Source organism: Myodes glareolus, chromosome 18 (assembly GCF_982192425.1).
Source record: "Myodes glareolus chromosome 18, mMyoGla1.1, whole genome shotgun sequence".
Taxonomy (NCBI): Eukaryota; Metazoa; Chordata; class Mammalia; order Rodentia; family Cricetidae; genus Myodes; species Myodes glareolus.
The window spans coordinates 2,322,363-2,344,666 of NC_142043.1; positions in this window are offsets into that span (position 1 = coordinate 2,322,363).

Consider the following 22,304-nt stretch of genomic DNA (forward strand, 5'->3'; position numbering starts at 1 on the left):
TTCAGAGAAATGCATGTGAGTTTCTGGTGAATGCTTGTAAGTAGCTTAAGGCACTTTCAAAGGAAAGTGATTTTCTCTGAAAGGACAGCATTTAGTACGTGAAGCAACACTCCATTCACTTCGCACAGTGAATTGAAGTGTTGGAACAGACTGCTTCTTTTTCAGAGAAATGCATGAGAGTTTCTGTTGAATGCTTGTAAGTAGCTCAAGGCTCTTTCAAAGGAAAGTGATTTTTTCTGAAAGGACAGCATTTAGAAAGAAAAGTAACACTCCATTCCCTTCGTGCAATGAATTGAAGTGTTGTAACAGACTGCTTCTCTTTCATAGAAACGCATGTGAGTTTTTTATGAATGCTTGAAAGTAGTTTAAGGCACTTTCAAAGGAAAGTGATTTTCTCTGAAAGGACAGCATTTCGAAAGTGAGGCTACACTCCATTCACTTCGCACAGTGAATTGAAGTGTTGGAACAGACTGCTTCTCTTTCAGAGAAATGCATGTGAGTTTCTGTTGAATGCTTGTAAGTAGCTTAAGGCACTTTCAAAGGAAAGTGATTTTCTCTGAAAGGACAGCATTTAGAACGTGAAGCAACACTCCATTCACTTCGCACAGTGAATTGAAGTGTTGGAACAGACTGCTTGTCTTTCAGAGAAACGCATGTGTGTTTCTTCCTAATGCTTGCAAGAAGCTTAAGGAACTTTCAAAGGAAAGTGATTTTCTCTGAAAGGACAGCATTTAGAAAGTGAAGCAACACTCCATTCACTTCGCACATTGAACTGAAGTGTTGGAAAGACTGCTTCTCTTTCAGAGAAACGCATGTGAGTTTCTTTTGAATGCTTGTAAGTAGATTAAGGCACTTTCAAAGGAAAGTGATCTTCTCTGAAAGGACAGCATTTAGTACGTGAAGCAACACTCCATTCACTTCGCACAGTGAATTGAAGTGTTGGAACAGATTGCTTCTCTTTCAGAGAAATGCATGTGAATTTCTGTTGAATGCTTATAAGTAGCTTAAGGCACAATCAGAGGAAAGGGATTTTCTCTGAAAGGACAGCATTTCGAAAGTGAGGCTACACTCCATTCACTTTGCACAGTGAATTGAAGTGTTGGAACAGATTGCTTCTCTTTCAGAGAAATGCATGTGAATTTCTGTTGAATGCTTATAAGTAGCTTAAGGCACAATCAGAGGAAAGGGATTTTCTCTGAAAGGACAGCATTTCGAAAGTGAGGCTACACTCCATTCACTTTGCACAGTGAACTGAAGTGTTGGAACAGATTGCTTCTCTTTCAGAGAAACACATGTGAGTTTCTGGTGAATGCTTTTAAGTAGCTTAAGGCAATTTCAAAGGAACGTGATTTTCTCAGAAAGGACAGCATTTAGAAAGTGAAGCAACACTCCATTCACTTCGCACAGTGAATTGAAGTGTTGGAAGAGAAGGCTTCTCTTTCAGAGAAATGCATGTGAATTTCTTGTGAATGCTTGAAAGTTGCTTAAGGCACTTTCAAACAAAAGTGATTTTCTCTGAAAGGACAGGATTTAGAAAGTGAAGCAACACTCCATTCACTTCGCACAGTGAATTGAAGTGTTGGAACAGACTGCTTCTCTTTCAGAGAAACACATGTGAGTTTCTTCCTAATACTTGCAAGCAGCTTAAGGCACTTTCAAAGTAACGTGATTTTCTCTGAAAGGACAGCATTTAGAAAGTGAAGCAACACTCCATTCACTTCGCACAGTGAATTGAAGTGTTGGAACAGACTGCTTCTTTTTCAGAGAAATGCATGTGAGTTTCTGTTGAATGCTTGTAAGTAGCTCAAGGCTCTTTCAAAGGAAAGTGATTTTTTTCTGAAAGGACAGCATTTAGAAAGTAAAGTAACACTTCATTCCCTTCGTGCAATGAATTGAAGTGTTGGAACAGACTGCTTCTCTTTCAGAGAAACGCATGTGAATTTCTGTTGAATGCTTGTAAGTAGCTTAAGGCACATTCAGAGGAAAGGGATTTTCTCTGAAAGGACAGCATTTAGAAAGTGAAGCAACACTCCATTCACTTCGCACAATGAATTGAAGTGTTGGAACAGACTGCTTCTCTTTCAGAGAAACGCATGTGAGTTTTTTATGAATGCTTGAAAGCAGTTTAAAGCACTTTCAAAGGAAAGTGATTTTCTCTGAAAGGACAGCATTTAGAAAGTGAAGCAACACTCCATTCACTTCGCACAGTGAATTGAAGTATTGGAACAGACTGCTTCTCTTTCAGAGAAATGCATGTGAGTTTCTGTTGAATGCTTGTAAGTAGCTTAAGGCACTTTCAAAGGAAAGTGATTTTCTCTGAAAGGACAGCATTTAGAAAGTGAAGCAACACTCCATTCACTTCGCACAGTGAATTGAAGTGTTGGAACAGACTGCTTCTCTTTCAGAGAAACGCATGTGAGTTTCTTCCTAATGCTTGCAAGAAGCTTAAGGCACTTTCAAAGGAAAGTGATTTTCTCTGAAAGGACAGCATTTAGAAAGTGAAGCAACACTCCATTCACTTCGCACATTGAATTGAAGTGTTGGAACAGACTGCTTCTCTTTCAGAGAAACGCATTAGTGTTTCTTGTGAATGCTTGCAAGTAGCTTAAGGCACTTTCAAAGGAAAGTGATTTTCTCTGAAAGGACAGCATTTAGAAAGTGAAGCAACACTCCATTCACTTCGCACAGAGAATTGAAGTGTTGGAACAGATTGCTTCTCTTTCAGAGAAATGCATGTGAGTTTCTGTTGAATGCTTGTAAGTAGCTTAAGGCACATTCAGAGGAAAGGGATTTTCTCTGAAAGGACAGCATTTAGAAAGTGAAGCAACACTCCATTCACTTCGCACAGTGAATTGAAGTGTTGGAACAGACTGCTTCTCTTTCAGAGAAATGCATGTGAGTTTCTGTTGAATGCTTGTAAGTAGCTCAAGGCTCTTTCAAAGGAAAGTGATTTTTTCTGAAAGGACAGCATTTAGAAAGAAAAGTAACACTCCATTCCCTTCGTGCAATGAATTGAAGTGTTGTAACAGACTGCTTCTCTTTCATAGAAACGCATGTGAGTTTTTTATGAATGCTTGAAAGTAGTTTAAGGCATTTTCAAAGAAAGTGATTTTCTCTGAAAGGACAGAATTTAGAAAGTGAAGCAACACTCCATTCACTTCGCACATTGAATTCAAGTGTTGGAACAGACTGCTTCTCTTTCAGAGAAATGCATGTGAGTTTCTGTTGAATGCTTGTAAGTAGCTTAAGGCACTTTCAAAGGAAAGTGATTTTCTCTGAAAGGACAGCATTTAGAAAGTGAAGCAACACTCCATTCACTTCGCACAGTGAATTCAAGTGTTGGAACAGACTGCTTCTCTTTCAGAGAAACGCATGTGAGTTTCTTCCTAATGCTTGCAAGAAGCTTAAGGCACTTTCAAAGGAAAGTGATTTTCTCTGAAAGGACAGCATTTAGAAAGTGAAGCAACACTCCATTCACTTCGCACATTGAACTGAAGTGTTGGAAAGACTGCTTCTCTTTCAGAGAAACGCATGTGAGTTTCTTTTGAATGCTTGTAAGTAGCTTAAGGCACTTTCAAAGGAAAGTGATTTTCTCTGAAAGGACAGCATTTAGAAAGTGAAGCAACACTCCATTCACTTCGCACAGAGAATTGAAATGTTGGAACAGATTGCTTCTCTTTCAGAGAAATGCATGTGAGTTTCTGTTGAATGCTTGTAAGTAGCTTAAGGCACATTCAGAGGAAAGGGATTTTCTCTGAAAGGACAGCATTTAGAAAGTGAAGCAACACTCCATTCACTTCGCACAGTGAATTGAAGTGTTGGAACAGACTGCTTCTCTTTCAGAGAAATGCATGTGAGTTTCTGTTGAATGCTTGTAAGTAGCTTAAGGCACATTCAGAGGAAAGGGATTTTCTCTGAAAGGACAGCATTTAGAAAGTGAAGCAACACTCCATTCACTTCGCACAGTGAATTGAAGTGTTGGAACAGACTGCTTCTCTTTCAGAGAAATGCATGTGAGTTTCTGTTGAATGCTTGTAAGTAGCTCAAGGCTCTTTCAAAGGAAAGTGATTTTTTCTGAAAGGACAGCATTTAGAAAGAAAAGTAACACTCCATTCCCTTCGTGCAATGAATTGAAGTGTTGTAACAGACTGCTTCTCTTTCATAGAAACGCATGTGAGTTTTTTATGAATGCTTGAAAGTAGTTTAAGGCATTTTCAAAGAAAGTGATTTTCTCTGAAAGGACAGAATTTAGAAAGTGAAGCAACACTCCATTCACTTCGCACATTGAATTCAAGTGTTGGAACAGACTGCTTCTCTTTCAGAGAAATGCATGTGAGTTTCTGTTGAATGCTTGTAAGTAGCTTAAGGCACTTTCAAAGGAAAGTGATTTTCTCTGAAAGGACAGCATTTAGAAAGTGAAGCAACACTCCATTCACTTCGCACAGTGAATTCAAGTGTTGGAACAGACTGCTTCTCTTTCAGAGAAACGCATGTGAGTTTCTTCCTAATGCTTGCAAGAAGCTTAAGGCACTTTCAAAGGAAAGTGATTTTCTCTGAAAGGACAGCATTTAGAAAGTGAAGCAACACTCCATTCACTTCGCACATTGAACTGAAGTGTTGGAAAGACTGCTTCTCTTTCAGAGAAACGCATGTGAGTTTCTTTTGAATGCTTGTAAGTAGCTTAAGGCACTTTCAAAGGAAAGTGATTTTCTCTGAAAGGACAGCATTTAGAAAGTGAAGCAACACTCCATTCACTTCGCACAGAGAATTGAAATGTTGGAACAGATTGCTTCTCTTTCAGAGAAATGCATGTGAGTTTCTGTTGAATGCTTGTAAGTAGCTTAAGGCACATTCAGAGGAAAGGGATTTTCTCTGAAAGGACAGCATTTAGAAAGTGAAGCAACACTCCATTCACTTCGCACAGTGAATTGAAGTGTTGGAACAGACTGCTTCTCTTTCAGAGAAATGCATGTGAGTTTCTGTTGAATGCTTGTAAGTAGCTTAAGGCACGTTCAAAGGAAAGTGATTTTCTCTGAAAGGACAGCATTTAGTACGTGAAGCAACACTCCATTCACTTCGCACAGTGAATTGAAGTGTTGGAACAGACTGCTTCTCTTTCAGAGAAACGCATGTGAGTTTCTTCCTAATGCTTGCAAGTAGCTTAAGGCACTTTCAAAGGAAAGTGATTTTCTCTGAAAGGACAGCATTTAGAAAGTGAAACAACACTCCATTCACGTCGCACAAAGAATTGAAGTGTTGGAACAGACTGCTTCTCTTTCAGAGAAACGCATGTGAGTTTTTTATGAATGCTTGAAAGCAGTTTAAAGCACTTTCAAAGGAAAGTGATTTTCTCTGAAAGGACAGAATTTAGAAAGTGAAGCAACACTCCATTCACTTCGCACAGTGAATTGAAGTGTTGGAACAGACTGCTTCTCTTTCAGAGAAATGCATGTGAGTTTCTGTTGAATGCTTGTAAGTAGCTTAAGGCACTTTCAAAGGAAAGTGATTTTCTCTGAAAGGACAGCATTTAGAAAGTGAAGCAACACTCCATTCACTTCGCACAGTGAATTGAAGTGTTGGAACAGACTGCTTCTTTTTCAGAGAAATGGATGTGAGTTTCTGTTGAATGCTTGTAAGTAGCTCAAGGCTCTTTCAAAGGAAAGTGATTTTTTCTGAAAGGACAGCATTTAGAAAGAAAAGTAACACTCCATTCCCTTCGTGCAATGAATTGAAGTGTTGTAACAGACTGCTTCTCTTTCATAGAAACGCATGTGAGTTTTTTATGAATGCTTGAAAGTAGTTTAAGGCACTTTCAAAGGAAAGTGATTTTCTCTGAAAGGACAGCATTTATAAAGTGAAGCAACACTCCATTCACTTCAAACAGTGAATTGAAGTGTTGGAACAGACTGCTTCTCTTTCAGAGAAATGCATGTGAGTTTCTGTTGAATGCTTGTAAGTAGCTCAGGCTCTTTCAAGGGAAAGTGATTTTTTCTGAAAGGACAGCATTTAGAAAGTAAAGTAACACTCCATTCCCTTCGTGCAATGAATTGAAGTGTTGGAACAGACTGCTTCTCTTTCATAGAAACGCATTAGTGTTTCTTGTGAATGCTTGCAAGTAGCTTAAGGCACTTTCAAAGGAAAGTGATTTTCTCTGAAAGGACAGCATTTTGAAAGTGAAGTAACACTCCATTCACTTCGCACAGAGAATTGAAGTGTTGGAACAGATTGCTTCTCTTTCAGAGAAATGCATGTGAATTTCTGTTGAATGCTTGTAAGTAGCTTAAGGCACATTCAGAGGAAAGGGATTTTCTCTGAAAGGACAGCATTTCGAAAGTGAGGCTACACTCCATTCCCTTTGCACAGTGAATTGAAGTGTTGGAACAGATTGCTTCTCTTTCATAGAAACGCATTAGTGTTTCTTGTGAATGCTTGCAAGTAGCTTAAGGCACTTTCAAAGGAAAGTGATTTTCTCTGAAAGGACAGCATTTAGAAAGTGAAGTAACATTCCATTCACTTCGCACAGTGAATTGAAGTGTTGGAACAGACTGCTTCTCTTTCAGAGAAATGCATATGAGTTCCTGTTGAATGCTTGTAAGTAGCTCAAGGCTCTTTCAAAGGAAAGTGATTTTCTCTGAAAGGACAGCATTTAGAAAGAAAAGCAACACTCCATTCCCTTCGTGCAATGAATTGAAGTGTTGGAACAGACTGCTTCTCTTTCATAGAAACGCATTAGTGTTGCTTGTGAATGCTTGCAAGTAGCTTAAGGCACTTTCAAAGTAAAGTGATTTTCTCTGAAAGGACAGCATTTAGAAAGTGAAGCAACACTCCATTCACTTTGCACAGTGAATTGAAGTGTTGAAACAGAGTGCTTCTCTTTCAGAGAAACGCATGTGAGTTTCTTCCTAATGCTTGCAAGTAGCTTAAGGCACTTTCAAAGGAAAGTGATTTTCTCTGAAAGGACAGCATTTAGAAAGTGAAGCAACACTCCATTCACTTCGCACATTGAATTGAAGTGTTGGAACAGACTGCTTCTCTTTCAGAGAAACGCATGTGAGTTTCTGTTGAATGCTTGTAAGTAGCTTAAGGCACTTTCAAAGGAAAGTGATTTTCTCTGAAAGGACAGCATTTAGAAAGTGAGGCAACACTCCATTCACTTCACACAGTGAATTGAAGTGTTGTAACACACTGCTTCTCTTTCAGAGAAACGCATGTGAGTTTCTTCCTAATGCTTGCAAGTAGCTTAAGGCACTTTCAAAGGAACATGATTTTCTCTGAAAGGACAGCATTTAGAAAGTGAAGCACCACTCCATTCACTTCGCACAGTGAATTTAAGTGTTGGAAGAGAAGGCTTCTCTTTCAGAGAAATGCATGTGAATTTCTTGTGAATGCTTGAAAGTTGCTTAAGGCACTTTCAAACAAAAGTGATTTTCTCTGAAAGGACAGGATTTAGAAAGTGAAGCAACACTCCATTCACTTCGCACAGTGAATTGAAGTGTTGGAACAGACTGCTTCTATTTCAGAGAAACGCATGTGTGTTTCCTGTGAATGCTTGAAAGTAGCTTAAGGCACTTTCAAAGGAAAGTGATTTTCTCTGAAAGGACAGCATTTAGAAAGTGAAGTAACATTCCATTCACTTTGCACAGTGAATTGAAGTGTTGGAACAGACTGCTTCTCTTTCAGAGAAATGCATATGAGTTTCTGTTGAATGCTTGAAAGTAGATCAAGGCTCTTTCAAAGGAAAGTGATTTTCTCTGAAATGACAGCATTTAGAAAGTAAAGCAACACTCCATTCCCTTCGCACAGTGAATTGAAGTGTTGGAACAGACTGCTTCTCTTTCAGAGAAACGCATGTGAGTTACTTCCTAATGCTTGCAAGAAGCTTAAGGCACTTTCAAAGGAAAGTGATTTTCTCTGAAAGGACAGCATTTAGAAAGTGAAGCAACACTCCATTCACTTCGCACAGTGAATTGAAGTGTTGGAACAGACTGCTTCTCTTTCAGAGAAACGCATTAGTATTTCTTGTGAATGCTTGCAAGTAGCTTAAGGCACTTTCAAAGGAAAGTGATTTTCTCTGAAAGGACAGCATTTAGAAAGTGAAGCAACACTCCATTCACTTCGCACAGTGAATTGAAGTGTTGGAACAGACTGCTTCTCTTTCTGAGAAACGCATGTGAGTTTCTTCCTAATGCTTGCAAGTAGCTTAAGGCACTTTCAAAGGAAAGTGATTTTCTCTGAAAGGACAGCATTTAGAAAGTGAAGCAACACTCCATTCACTTCGCACAAAGAATTGAAGTGTTGGAACAGACTGCTTCTCTTTCAGAGAAACGCATGTGAGTTTTTTATGAATGCTTGAAAGTAGTTTAAGGCACTTTCAAAGGAAAGTGATGTTCTCTGAAAGGACAGAATTTAGAAAGTGAAGCAACACTCCATTCACTTCGCACAGTGAATTGAAGTGTTGGAACAGACTGCTTCTCTTTCAGAGAAATGCATGTGAGTTTCTGTTGAATGCTTGTAAGTAGCTTAAGGCACTTTCAAAGGAAAGTGATTTTCTCTGAAAGGACAGCATTTAGAAAGTGAAGCAACACTCCATTCACTTCGCACAGTGAATTGAAGTGTTGGAACAGACTGCTTCTCTTTCAAAGAAATGCATGTGAGTTTCTTTCTAATGCTTGCAAGAAGCTTAAGGCACTTTCAAAGGAAAGTGATTTTCTCTGAAAGGACAGCATTTAGAAAGTGAAGCAACACTCCATTCACTTCGCACATTGAATTGAAGTGTTGGAACAGACTGCTTCTCTTTCAGAGAAATGCATGTGAGTTTCTGTTGAATGCTTGTAAGTAGCTTAAGGCACTTTCAAAGGAAAGTGATTTTCTCTGAAAGGACAGCATTTAGAAAGTGAGGCAACACTCCATTCACTTCACACAGTGAATTGAAGTTTTGGAACAGACTGCTTCTCTTTCAGAGAAACGCATGTGAGTTTCTTCCTAATGCTTGCAAGTAGCTTAAGACACTTTCAAAGGAAAGTAATTTTCTCTGAAAAGACAGCATTTAGAAAGTGAAGCAACACTCCATTCACTTCGCACAGTGAATTGAAGTGTTGGAACAGACTGCTTCTTTATCAGAGAAAAGCATGTGAGTTTCTGTTGAATGCTTGTAAGTAGCTCAAGGCTCTTTCAAAGTAAAGTGATTTTTTCTGAAAGGACAGCATTTAGAAAGTAAAGTAACACTCCATTCCCTTCGTGCAATGAATTGAAGTGTTGGAACAGACTGCTTCTCTTTCATAGAAACGCCTTAGTGTTGCTTGTGAATGCTTGCAAGTAGCTTAAGGCACTTTCAAAGGAAAGTGATTTTCTCTGAAAGGACAGCATTTTGAAAGTGAAGCAACACTCCGTTCACCTCGCACAGAGAATTGAAGTGTTGGAACAGATTGCTTCTCTTTCAGAGAAATGCATGTGAATTTCTGTTGAATGCTTATAAGTAGCTTAAGGCACAATCAGAGGAAAGGGATTTTCTCTGAAAGGACAGCATTTCGAAAGTGAGGCTACACTCCATTCACTTTGCACAGTGAATTGAAGTGTTGGAACAGATTGCTTCTCTTTCAGAGAAACACATGTGAGTTTCTGGTGAATGCTTGTAAGTAGCTTAAGGCAATTTCAAAGGAACGTGATTTTCTCAGAAAGGACAGCATTTAGAAAGTGAAGCAACACTCCATTCACTTCGCACAGTGAATTGAAGTGTTGGAAGAGAAGGCTTCTCTTTCAGAGAAATGCATGTGAATTTCTTGTGAATGCTTGAAAGTTGCTTAAGGCACTTTCAAACAAAAGTGATTTTCTCTGAAAGGACAGGATTTAGAAAGTGAAGCAACACTCCATTCACTTCGCACAGTGAATTGAAGTGTTGGAACAGACTGCTTCTCTTTCAGAGAAACACATGTGAGTTTCTTCCTAATGCTTGCAAGTAGCTTAAGGCACTTTCAAAGTAACGTGATTTTCTCTGAAAGGACAGCATTTAGAAAGTGAAGCAACACTCCATTCACTTCGCACAGTGAATTGAAGTGTTGGAACAGACTGCTTCTTTTTCAGAGAAATGCATGTGAGTTTCTGTTGAATGCTTGTAAGTAGCTCAAGGCTCTTTCAAAGGAAAGTGATTTTTTTCTGAAAGGACAGCATTTAGAAAGTAAAGTAACACTTCATTCCCTTCGTGCAATGAATTGAAGTGTTGGAACAGACTGCTTCTCTTTCATAGAAACGCATTAGTGTTTCTTGTGAATGCTTGCAAGTAGCTTAAGGCACTTTCAAAGGAAAGTGATTTTCTCTGAAAGGACAGCATTTTGAAAGTGAAGCAACACTCCATTCACTTCGCGCAGAGAATTGAAGTGTTGGAACAGATTGCTTCTCTTTCAGAGAAATGCATGTGAATTTCTGTTGAATGCTTGTAAGTAGCTTAAGGCACATTCAGAGGAAAGGGATTTTCTCTGAAAGGACAGCATTTCGAAAGTGAGGCTACACTCCATTCACTTTGCACAGTGAATTGAGTTGTTGGAACAGATTGCTTCCCTTTCAGAGAAACACATGTGAGTTTCTGGTGAATGCTTGTAAGTAGCTTAAGGCAATTTCAAAGGAACGTGATTTTCTCTGGAAGGACAGCATTTAGAAAGTGAAGCAACACTCCATTCACTTCGCACAGTGAATTGAAGTGTTGGAAGAGAAGGCTTCTCTTTCAGAGAAATGCATGTGAATTTCTTGTGAATGCTTGAAAGTTGCTTAAGGCACTTTCAAACAAAAGTGATTTTCTCTGAAAGGACAGCATTTAGAAAGTGAAGCAACACTCCATTCACTTCGCACAAAGAATTGAAGTGTTGGAACAGATTGCTTCTCTTTCAGAGAAATGCATGTGAGTTTCTGTTGAATGCTTGTAAGTAGCTTAAGGCACATTCAGAGGAAAGGGATTTTCTCTGAAAGGACAGAATTTAGAAAGTGAAGCAACACTCCATTCACTTCGCACAGTGAATTGAAGTGTTGGAACAGACTGCTTCTCTTTCAGAGAAACGCATGTGACTTTCTTCCTAATGCTTGCAAGTAGCTTAAGGCACTTTTAAAGGAAAGTGATTTTCTCTGAAAGGACAGCATTTAGAAAGTGAAGCAACACTCCATTCACTTCGCACAAAGAATTGAAGTGTTGGAACAGACTGCTTCTCTTTCAGAGAAACGCATGTGAGTTTTTTATGAATGCTTGAATGTAGTTTAAGGCACTTTCAAAGGAAAGTGATTTTCTCTGAAAGGACAGAATTTAGAAAGTGAAGCAACACTCCATTCACTTCGCACAGTGAATTGAAGTGTTGGAACAGACTGCTTCTCTTTCAGAGAAATGCATGTGAGTGTCTGTTGAATGCTTGTAAGTAGCTTAAGGCACTTTCAAAGGAAAGTGATTTTCTCTGAAAGGCAGGATTTAGAAAGTGAAGCAACACTCCATTCACTTCGCACAGTGAATTGAAGTGTTGGAACAGACTGCTTCTCTTTCAGAGAAACGCATGTGAGTTTCTTCCTAATGCTTGCAAGAAGCTTAAGGCACTTTCAAAGGAAAGTGATTTTCTCTGAAAGGACAGCATTTAGAAAGTGAAGCAACACTCCATTCACTTCGCACAGTGAATTGAAGTGTTGGAAGACAAGGCTTCTCTTTCAGAGAAATGCATATGAGTTTCTGTTGAATGCTTGTAAGTAGCTCAAGGCTCTTTCAAAGGAAAGTGATTTTCTCTGAAAGGACAGCATTTAGAAAGTAAAGCAACACTCCATTCCCTTCGTGCAATGAATTGAAGTGTTGGAACAGACTGCTTCTCTTTCAGAGAAACGCATTAGTGTTTCTTGTGAATGCTTGCAAGTAGCTTAAGGCACTTTCAAAGGAAAGTGATTTTCTCTGAAAGGACAGCATTTAGAAAGTGAAGCAACACTCCATTCACTTCGCACAGAGAATTGAAGTGTTGGAACAGATTGCTTCTCTTTCAGAGAAATGCATGTGAGTTTCTGTTGAATGATTGTAAGTAGCTTAAGGCACATTCAGATGAAAGGGATTTTTTCTGAAAGGACAGCATTTAGAAAGTGAAGCAACCCTCCATTCACTTCGCACAGTGAATTGAAGTGTTGGAACAGACTGCTTCTCTTTCAGAGAAACGCATGTGAGTTTTTTGTGAATGCTTGAAAGTAGTTTAAGGCACTTTCAATGGAAAGTGATTTTCTCTGAAAGGACAGCATTTAGAAAGTGAGGCAACACTCCATTCACTTCGCACAGTGAATTGAAGTGTTGGAACAGACTGCTTCTCTTTCAGAGAAACACATGTGAGTTTCTTCCTAATGCTTGCAAGTAGCTTTAGGCACTTTCAAAGGAAAGTGATTTTCTCTGAAAGGACAGCATTTAGAAAGTGAAGCAACACTCCATTCACTTCGCACAGTGAATTGAAGTGTTGGAACAGACTGCTTCTCTTTCAGAGAAACGCATGTGAATTTCTGGTGAATGCTTGTAAGTAGCTTAAGGCACTTTCAAAGGAAAGTGATTTTCTCTGAAAGGACAGCATTTAGAAAGTGAAGCAACACTCCATTCCCTTCGTGCAGTGAATTGAACTGTTGGAACAGAGTGCTTCTCTTTCATATAAACGCATTAGTGTTTCTTGTGAATGCTTGCAAGTAGCTTAAGGAACTTTCAAAGGAAAGTGTTTTTCTCTGAAAGGACAGCATTTAGAAAGTGAAGCAACACTCCATTCACTTCGCACAGAGAATTGAAGTGTTGGAACAGATTGCTTCTCTTTCAGAGAAATGCATGTGAGTTTCTGTTGAATGCTTGTAAGTAGCTTAAGGCACATTCAGAGGAAAGGGATTTTCTCTGAAAGGACAGCATTTAGAAAGTGAAGCAACACTCCATTCACTTCGCACAGTGAATTGAAATGTTGGAACAGACTGCTTCTCTTTCAGAGAAACGCATGTGAGTTTTTTGTGAATGCTTGAAAGTAGTTTAAGGCACTTTCAATGGAAAGTGATTTTCTCTGAAAGGACAGCATTTAGAAAGTGAGGCAACACTCCATTCACTTCGCACAGTGAATTGAAGTGTTGGAACAGACTGCCTCTCTTTCAGAGAAACGCATGTGAGTTTCTTCCTAATGCTTGCAAGTAGCTTAAGGCACTTTCAAAGGAAAGTGATTTTCTCTGAAAGGACAGCATTTAGAAAGTGAAGCAACACTCCATTCACTTCGCACAGTGAATTGAACTGTTGGAACAGACTGCTTCTCTTTCAGAGAAACGCATGTGAGTTTCTTCCTAATGCTTGCAAGAAGCTTAAGGCACTTTCAAAGGAAAGTGATTTTCTCTGAAAGGACAGCATTTAGAAAGTGAAGCAACACTCCATTCACTTCGCACATTGAATTGAAGTGTTGGAACAGACTGCTTCTCTTTCAGAGAAACGCATTAGTGTTTCTTGTGAATGCTTGCAAGTAGCTTAAGGCACTTTCAAAGGAAAGTGATTTTCTCTGAAAGGACAGCATTTAGAAAGTGAAGCAACACTCCATTCACTTCGCACAGAGAATTGAAGTGTTGGAACAGATTGCTTCTCTTTCAGAGAAATGCATGTGAGTTTCTGTTGAATGCTTGTAAGTAGCTTAAGGCACATTCAGAGGAAAGTGATTTTCTCTGAAAGGACAGCATTTAGAAAGTGAAGCAACACTCCATTCACTTCGCACAGTGAATTGAAGTGTTGGAACAGACTGCTTCTCTTTCAGAGAAACGCATGTGAGTTTTTTGTGAATGCTTGAAAGTAGTTTAAGGCACTTTCAATGGAAAGTGATTTTCTCTGAAAGGACAGCATTTAGAAAGTGAGGCAACACTCCATTCACTTCGCACAGTGAATTGAAGTGTAGGAACAGACTGCTTCTCTTTCAGAGAAACGCATGTGAGTTTTTTGTGAATGCTTGAAAGTAGTTTAAGGCACTTTCAATGGAAAGTGATTTTCTCTGAAAGGACAGCATTTAGAAAGTGAGGCAACACTCCATTCACTTAGAACAGTGAATTGAAGTGTTGGAACAGACTGCTTCTCTTTCAGAGAAACGCATGTGATTTTCTGGTGAATGCTTGTAAGTAGCTTAAGGCACTTTCAAAGGAAAGTGATTTTCTCTGAAAGGACAGCATTTAGAAAGTGAAGCAACACTCCATTCACTTCGCACAGTGAATTGAAGTGTTGGAACAGACTGCTTCTCTTTCAGAGAAATGCATGTGAGTTTCTGGTGAATGCTTGTAAGTAGCTTAAGGCACTTTCAAAGGAAAGTGATTTTCTCTGAAAGGACAGCGTTTAGAAAGTGAAGCAACACTCCATTCACTTCGCACATTGAATTGAAGTGTTGGAACAGACTGCTTCTCTTTCAGAAAAACGCATGTGAGTTTCTGTTGAATGATTGTAAGTAGCTTACGGCACTTTCAAACAAAAGTGATTTTCTCTGAAAGGACAGGATTTAGAAAGTGAAACAACACTCCATTCACTTCGCACAGTGAATTGAAGTTTTGGAACAGACTGCTTCTATTTCAGAGAAACGCATGTGTGTTTCCTGTGAATGCTTGAAAGTAGCTTAAGGCACTTTCAAAGGAAAGTGATTTTCTCTGAAAGGACAGCATTTAGAAAGTGAAGTAACATTCCATTCACTTCGCAAAGTGAATTGAAGTGTTGGAACAGACTGCTTCTCTTTCAGAGAAATGCATATGAGTTTCTGTTGAATGCTTGTAAGCAGCTCAAGGCTCTTTCAAAGGAAAGTGATTTTCTCTGAAAGGACAGCATTTAGAAAGTAAAGCAACACTCCATTCCCTTCGTGCAATGAATTGAAGTGTTGGAACAGACTGCTTCTCTTTCATAGAAACGCATTAGTGTTTCTTGTGAATGCTTGCAAGTAGCTTAAGGCACTTTCAAAGGAAAGTGATTTTCTCTGAAAGGACAGCATTTAGAAAGTGAAGCAACACTCCATTCACTTTGCACAGTGAATTGAAGTGTTGGAACAGACTGCTTCTCTTTCATAGAAACGCATTAGTGTTTCTTGTGAATGCTTGCAAGTAGCTTAAGGCACTTTAAAAGGAAAGTGATTTTCTCTGAAAGGACAGCATTTATAAAGTAAAGCAACACTCCATTCCCTTCGTGCAATGAATTGAAGTGTTGGAACAGACTGCTTCTGTTTCAGAGAAACGCATGTGTGTTTCCTGTGAATGCTTGAAGTAGCTTAAGGCACTTTCAAAGGAAAGTGATTTTCTCTAAAAGGACAGCATTTAGAAAGTGAAGTAACATTCCATTCACTTTGCACAGTGAATTGAAGTGTTGGAACAGACTGCTTCTCTTTCAGAGAAATGCATATGAGTTTCTGTTGAATGCTTGTAAGTAGCTCAAGGCTCTTTCAAAGGAAAGTGATTTTCTCTGAAAGGACAGCATTTAGAAAGTAAAGCAACACTCCATTCCCTTCGTGCAATGAATTGAAGTGTTGGAACAGACTGCTTCTCTTTCATAGAAACGCATTAGTGTTTCTTGTGAATGCTTGCAAGTAGCTTAAGGCACTTTCAAAGAAAAGTGATTTTCTCTGAAAGGACTGCATTTAGAAAGTGAAGCAACACTCCATTCACTTCGCACAGAGAATTGAAGTGTTGGAACAGATTGCTTCTCTTTCAGAGAAATGCATGTGAGTTTCTGTTGAATGATTGTAAGTAGCTTAAGGCACATTCAGAGGAAAGGGATTTTCTCTGAAAGGACAGCATTTAGAAAGTGAAGCAACACTCCATTCACTTCGCACAGTGAATTGAAGTGTTGGAACAGACTGCTTCTCTTTCAGAGAAACGCATGTGAGTTTTTTTGTGAATGCTTGAAAGTAGTTTAAGGCACTTTCAATGGAAAGTGATTTTCTCTGAAAGGACAGCATTTAGTACGTGCAGCAACACTCCATTCACCTTCACAGTGAATTGAAGTGTTGGAACAGACTGCTTCTCTTTCAGAGAAACACATGTGAGTTTCTTCCTAATGCTTGCAAGTAGCTTAAGGCACTTTCAAAGGAAAGTGATTTTCTCTGAAAGGACAGCATTTAGAAAGTGAAGCAACACTCCATTCACGTCGCACAAAGAATTGAAGTGTTGGAACAGACTGCTTCTCTTTCAGAGAAACGCATGTGAGTTTTTTATGAATGCTTGAAAGCAGTTTAAAGCACTTTCAAAGGAAAGTGATTTTCTCTGAAAGGACAGCATTTAGAAAGTGAAGCAACACTCCATTCACTTCGCACAGTGAATTGAAGTGTTGGAACAGACTGCTTCTCTTTCAGAGAAATGCATGTGAGTTTCTGTTGAATGCTTGTAAGTAGCTTAAGGCACTTTCAAAGGAAAGTGATTTTCTCTGAAAGGACAGCATTTAGAAAGTGAAGCAACACTCCATTCACTTCGCACAGTGAATTGAAGTGTTGGAACAGACTGCTTCTCTTTCAGAGAAACGCATGTGAGTTTCTTCCTAATGCTTGCAAGAAGCTTAAGGCACTTTCAAAGGAAAGTGATTTTCTCTGAAAGGACAGCATTTAGAAAGTGAAGCAACACTCCATTCACTTCGCACATTGAATTGAAGTGTTGGAACAGACTGCTTCTCTTTCAGAGAAACGCATTAGTGTTTCTTGTGAATGCTTGCAAGTAGCTTAAGGCACTTTCAAAGGAAAGTGATTTTCTCTGAAAGGACAGCATTTATAAAGTGAAGCAACACTCCATTCACTTCGCACAGAGAATTGAAGTGTTGGAACAGATTGCTTCTCTTTCAGAGAAATGCATGTGAGTTTCTGTTGAATGCTTGTAAGTAGCTTAAGGCACATTCAGAGGAAAGGGATTTTCTCTGAAAGGACAGCATTTAGAAAGTGAAGCAACACTCCATTCAGTTCGCACAGTGAATTGAAGTGTTGGAACAGACTGCTTATCTTTCAAAGAAATGCATGTGAGTTTCTGTTGAATGCTTGTAAGTAGCTTAAGGCACATTCAGAGGAAAGGGATTTTCCCTGAAAGGACAGCATTTAGTACGTGCAGCAACACTCCATTCACTTTGCACAGTGAATTGAAGTGTTGGAACAGACTGCTTCTCTTTCAGAGCAACGCATGTGAGTTTCTTCCTAATGCTTGCAAGTAGCTTAAGGCACTTTCAAAGGAAAGTGATTTTCTCTGAAAGGACAGCATTTAGAAAGTGAAGCAACACTCCATTCACGTCGCACAAAGAATTGAAGTGTTGGAACAGACTGCTTCTCTTTCTGAGAAACGCATTAGTGTTTCTTGTGAATGCTTGCAAGTAGCTTAAGGCACTTTCAAAGGAAAGTGATTTTCTCTGAAAGGACAGCATTTAGAAAGTGAAGCAACACTCCATTCACTTCGCACAGTGAATTGAAGTGTTGGAACAGACTGCTTCTCTTTCAGAGAAATGCATGTGAGTTTCTGGTGAACGCTTGTAAGTAGCTTAAGGCACTTTCAAAGGAAAGTGATTTTCTCTGAAAGGACAGCATTTAGTACGTGAAGCAACACTCCATTCACTTCGCACAGTGAATTGAAGTGTTGGAACAGACTGCTTCTTTTTCAGAGAAATGCATGTGAGTTTCTGTTGAATGCTTGTAAGTAGCTCAAGGCTCTTTCAAAGGAATGTGATTTTTTCTGAAAGGACAGCATTTAGAAAGAAAAGTAACACTCCATTCCCTTCGTGCAATGAATTGAAGTGTTGTAACAGACTGCTTCTCTTTCATAGAAACGCATGTGAGTTTTTTATGAATGCTTGAAAGTAGTTTAAGGCACTTTCAAAGGAAAGTGATTTTCTCTGAAAGGACAGAATTTAGAAAGTGAAGCAACACTCCATTCACTTCGCACATTGAATTCAAGTGTTGGAACAGACTGCTTCTCTTTCAGAGAAATGCATGTGAGTTTCTGTTGAATGCTTGTAAGTAGCTTAAGGCACTTTCAAAGGAAAGTGATTTTCTCTGAAAGGACAGCATTTAGAAAGTGAAGCAACACTCCATTCACTTCGCACAGTGAATTGAAGGGTTGGAACAGACTGCTTCTCTTTCAGAGAAACGCATGTGACATTCTTCCTAATGCTTGCAAGAAGCTTAAGGCACTTTCAAAGAAAAGTGATTTTCTCTGAAAGGACAGCATTTAGAAAGTGAAGCAACACTCCATTCACTTCGCACATTGAACTGAAGTGTTGGAAAGACTGCTTCTCTTTCAGAGAAACGCATGTGACTTTCTTCCTAATGCTTGCAAGAAGCTTAAGGCACTTTCAAAGAAAAGTGATTTTCTCTGAAAGGACAGCATTTAGAAAGTGAAGCAACACTCCATTCACTTCGCACATTGAACTGAAGTGTTGGAAAGACTGCTTCTCTTTCAGAGAAACGCATGTGAGTTTCTTTTGAATGCTTGTAAGTAGCTTAAGGCACTTTCAAAGGAAAGTGATTTTCTCTGAAAGGACAGCATTTAGAAAGTGAAGCAACACTCCATTCACTTCGCACAGAGAATTGAAATGTTGGAACAGATTGCTTCTCTTTCAGAGAAATGCATGTGAGTTTCTGTTGAATGCTTGTAAGTAGCTTAAGGCACATTCAGAGGAAAGGGATTTTCTCTGAAAGGACAGCATTTAGAAAGTGAAGCAACACTCCATTCACTTCGCACAGTGAATTGAAGTGTTGGAACAGACTGCTTCTCTTTCAGAGAAATGCATGTGAGTTTCTGGTGAATGCTTGTAAGTAGCTTAAGGCACTTTCAAAGGAAAGTGATTTTCTCTGAAAGGACAGCATTTAGTACGTGAAGCAACACTCCATTCACTTCGCACAGTGAATTGAAGTGTTGGAACAGACTGCTTCTTTTTCAGAGAAATGCATGAGAGTTTCTGTTGAATGCTTGTAAGTAGCTCAAGGCTCTTTCAAAGGAAAGTGATTTTTTCTGAAAGGACAGCATTTAGAAAGAAAAGTAACACTCCATTCCCTTCGTGCAATGAATTGAAGTGTTGTAACAGACTGCTTCTCTTTCATAGAAACGCATGTGAGTTTTTTATGAATGCTTGAAAGTAGTTTAAGGCACTTTCAAAGGAAAGTGATTTTCTCTGAAAGGACGGCATTTCGAAAGTGAGGCTACACTCCATTCACTTCGCACAGTGAATTGAAGTGTTGGAACAGACTGCTTCTCTTTCAGAGAAATGCATGTGAGTTTCTGTTGAATGCTTGTAAGTAGCTTAAGGCACTTTCAAAGGAAAGTGATTTTCTCTGAAAGGACAGCATTTAGAACGTGAAGCAACACTCCATTCACTTCGCACAGTGAATTGAAGTGTTGGAACAGACTGCTTGTCTTTCAGAGAAACGCATGTGTGTTTCTTCCTAATGCTTGCAAGAAGCTTAAGGAACTTTCAAAGGAAAGTGATTTTCTCTGAAAGGACAGCATTTAGAAAGTGAAGCAACACTCCATTCACTTCGCACATTGAACTGAAGTGTTGGAAAGACTGCTTCTCTTTCAGAGAAACGCATGTGAGTTTCTTTTGAATGCTTGTAAGTAGATTAAGGCACTTTCAAAGGAAAGTGATCTTCTCTGAAAGGACAGCATTTAGTACGTGAAGCAACACTCCATTCACTTCGCACAGTGAATTGAAGTGTTGGAACAGATTGCTTCTCTTTCAGAGAAATGCATGTGAATTTCTGTTGAATGCTTATAAGTAGCTTAAGGCACAATCAGTGGAAAGGGATTTTCTCTGAAAGGACAGCATTTCGAAAGTGAGGCTACACTCCATTCACTTTGCACAGTGAATTGAAGTGTTGGAACAGATTGCTTCTCTTTCAGAGAAATGCATGTGAATTTCTGTTGAATGCTTATAAGTAGCTTAAGGCACAATCAGAGGAAAGGGATTTTCTCTGAAAGGACAGCATTTCGAAAGTGAGGCTACACTCCATTCACTTTGCACAGTGAACTGAAGTGTTGGAACAGATTGCTTCTCTTTCAGAGAAACACATGTGAGTTTCTGGTGAATGCTTTTAAGTAGCTTAAGGCAATTTCAAAGGAACGTGATTTTCTCAGAAAGGATAGCATTTAGAAAGTGAAGCAACACTCCATTCACTTCGCACAGTGAATTGAAGTGTTGGAAGAGAAGGCTTCTCTTTCAGAGAAATGCATGTGAATTTCTTGTGAATGCTTGAAAGTTGCTTAAGGCACTTTCAAACAAAAGTGATTTTCTCTGAAAGGACAGGATTTAGAAAGTGAAGCAACACTCCATTCACTTCGCACAGTGAATTGAAGTGTTGGAACAGACTGCTTCTCTTTCAGAGAAACACATGTGAGTTTCTTCCTAATACTTGCAAGCAGCTTAAGGCACTTTCAAAGTAACGTGATTTTCTCTGAAAGGACAGCATTTAGAAAGTGAAGCAACACTCCATTCACTTCGCACAGTGAATTGAAGTGTTGGAACAGACTGCTTCTTTTTCAGAGAAATGCATGTGAGTTTCTGTTGAATGCTTGTAAGTAGCTCAAGGCTCTTTCAAAGGAAAGTGATTTTTTTCTGAAAGGACAGCATTTAGAAAGTAAAGTAACACTTCATTCCCTTCGTGCAATGAATTGAAGTGTTGGAACAGACTGCTTCTCTTTCAGAGAAACGCATGTGAATTTCTGTTGAATGCTTGTAAGTAGCTTAAGGCACATTCAGAGGAAAGGGATTTTCTCTGAAAGGACAGCATTTAGAAAGTGAAGCAACACTCCATTCACTTCGCACAATGAATTGAAGTGTTGGAACAGACTGCTTCTCTTTCAGAGAAACGCATGTGAGTTTTTTATGAATGCTTGAAAGCAGTTTAAAGCACTTTCAAAGGAAAGTGATTTTCTCTGAAAGGACAGCATTTAGAAAGTGAAGCAACACTCCATTCACTTCGCACAGTGAATTGAAGTATTGGAACAGACTGCTTCTCTTTCAGAGAAATGCATGTGAGTTTCTGTTGAATGCTTGTAAGTAGCTTAAGGCACTTTCAAAGGAAAGTGATTTTCTCTGAAAGGACAGCATTTAGAAAGTGAAGCAACACTCCATTCACTTCGCACAGTGAATTGAAGTGTTGGAACAGACTGCTTCTCTTTCAGAGAAACACATGTGAGTTTCTTCCTAATGCTTGCAAGAAGCTTAAGGCACTTTCAAAGGAAAGTGATTTTCTCTGAAAGGACAGCATTTAGAAAGTGAAGCAACACTCCATTCACTTCGCACATTGAATTGAAGTGTTGGAACAGACTGCTTCTCTTTCAGAGAAACGCATTAGTGTTTCTTGTGAATGCTTGCAAGTAGCTTAAGGCACTTTCAAAGGAAAGTGATTTTCTCTGAAAGGACAGCATTTAGAAAGTGAAGCAACACTCCATTCACTTCGCACAGAGAATTGAAGTGTTGGAACAGATTGCTTCTCTTTCAGAGAAATGCATGTGACTTTCTGTTGAATGCTTGTAAGTAGCTTAAGGCACATTCAGAGGAAAGGGATTTTCTCTGAAAGGACAGCATTTAGAAAGTGAAGCAACACTCCATTCACTTCGCACAGTGAATTGAAGTGTTGGAACAGACTGCTTCTCTTTCAGAGAAATGCATGTGAGTTTCTGTTGAATGCTTGTAAGTAGCTCAAGGCTCTTTCAAAGGAAAGTGATTTTTTCTGAAAGGACAGCATTTAGAAAGAAAAGTAACACTCCATTCCCTTCGTGCAATGAATTGAAGTGTTGTAACAGACTGCTTCTCTTTCATAGAAACGCATGTGAGTTTTTTATGAATGCTTGAAAGTAGTTTAAGGCATTTTCAAAGAAAGTGATTTTCTCTGAAAGGACAGAATTTAGAAAGTGAAGCAACACTCCATTCACTTCGCACATTGAATTCAAGTGTTGGAACAGACTGCTTCTCTTTCAGAGAAATGCATGTGAGTTTCTGTTGAATGCTTGTAAGTAGCTCAAGGCACTTTCAAAGGAAAGTGATTTTCTCTGAAAGGACAGCATTTAGAAAGTGAAGCAACACTCCATTCACTTCGCACAGTGAATTGAAGGGTTGGAACAGACTGCTTCTCTTTCAGAGAAACGCATGTGACTTTCTTCCTAATGCTTGCAAGAAGCTTAAGGCACTTTCAAAGAAAAGTGATTTTCTCTGAAAGGACAGCATTTAGAAAGTGAAGCAACACTCCATTCACTTCGCACATTGAACTGAAGTGTTGGAAAGACTGCTTCTCTTTCAGAGAAACGCATGTGACTTTCTTCCTAATGCTTGCAAGAAGCTTAAGGCACTTTCAAAGAAAAGTGATTTT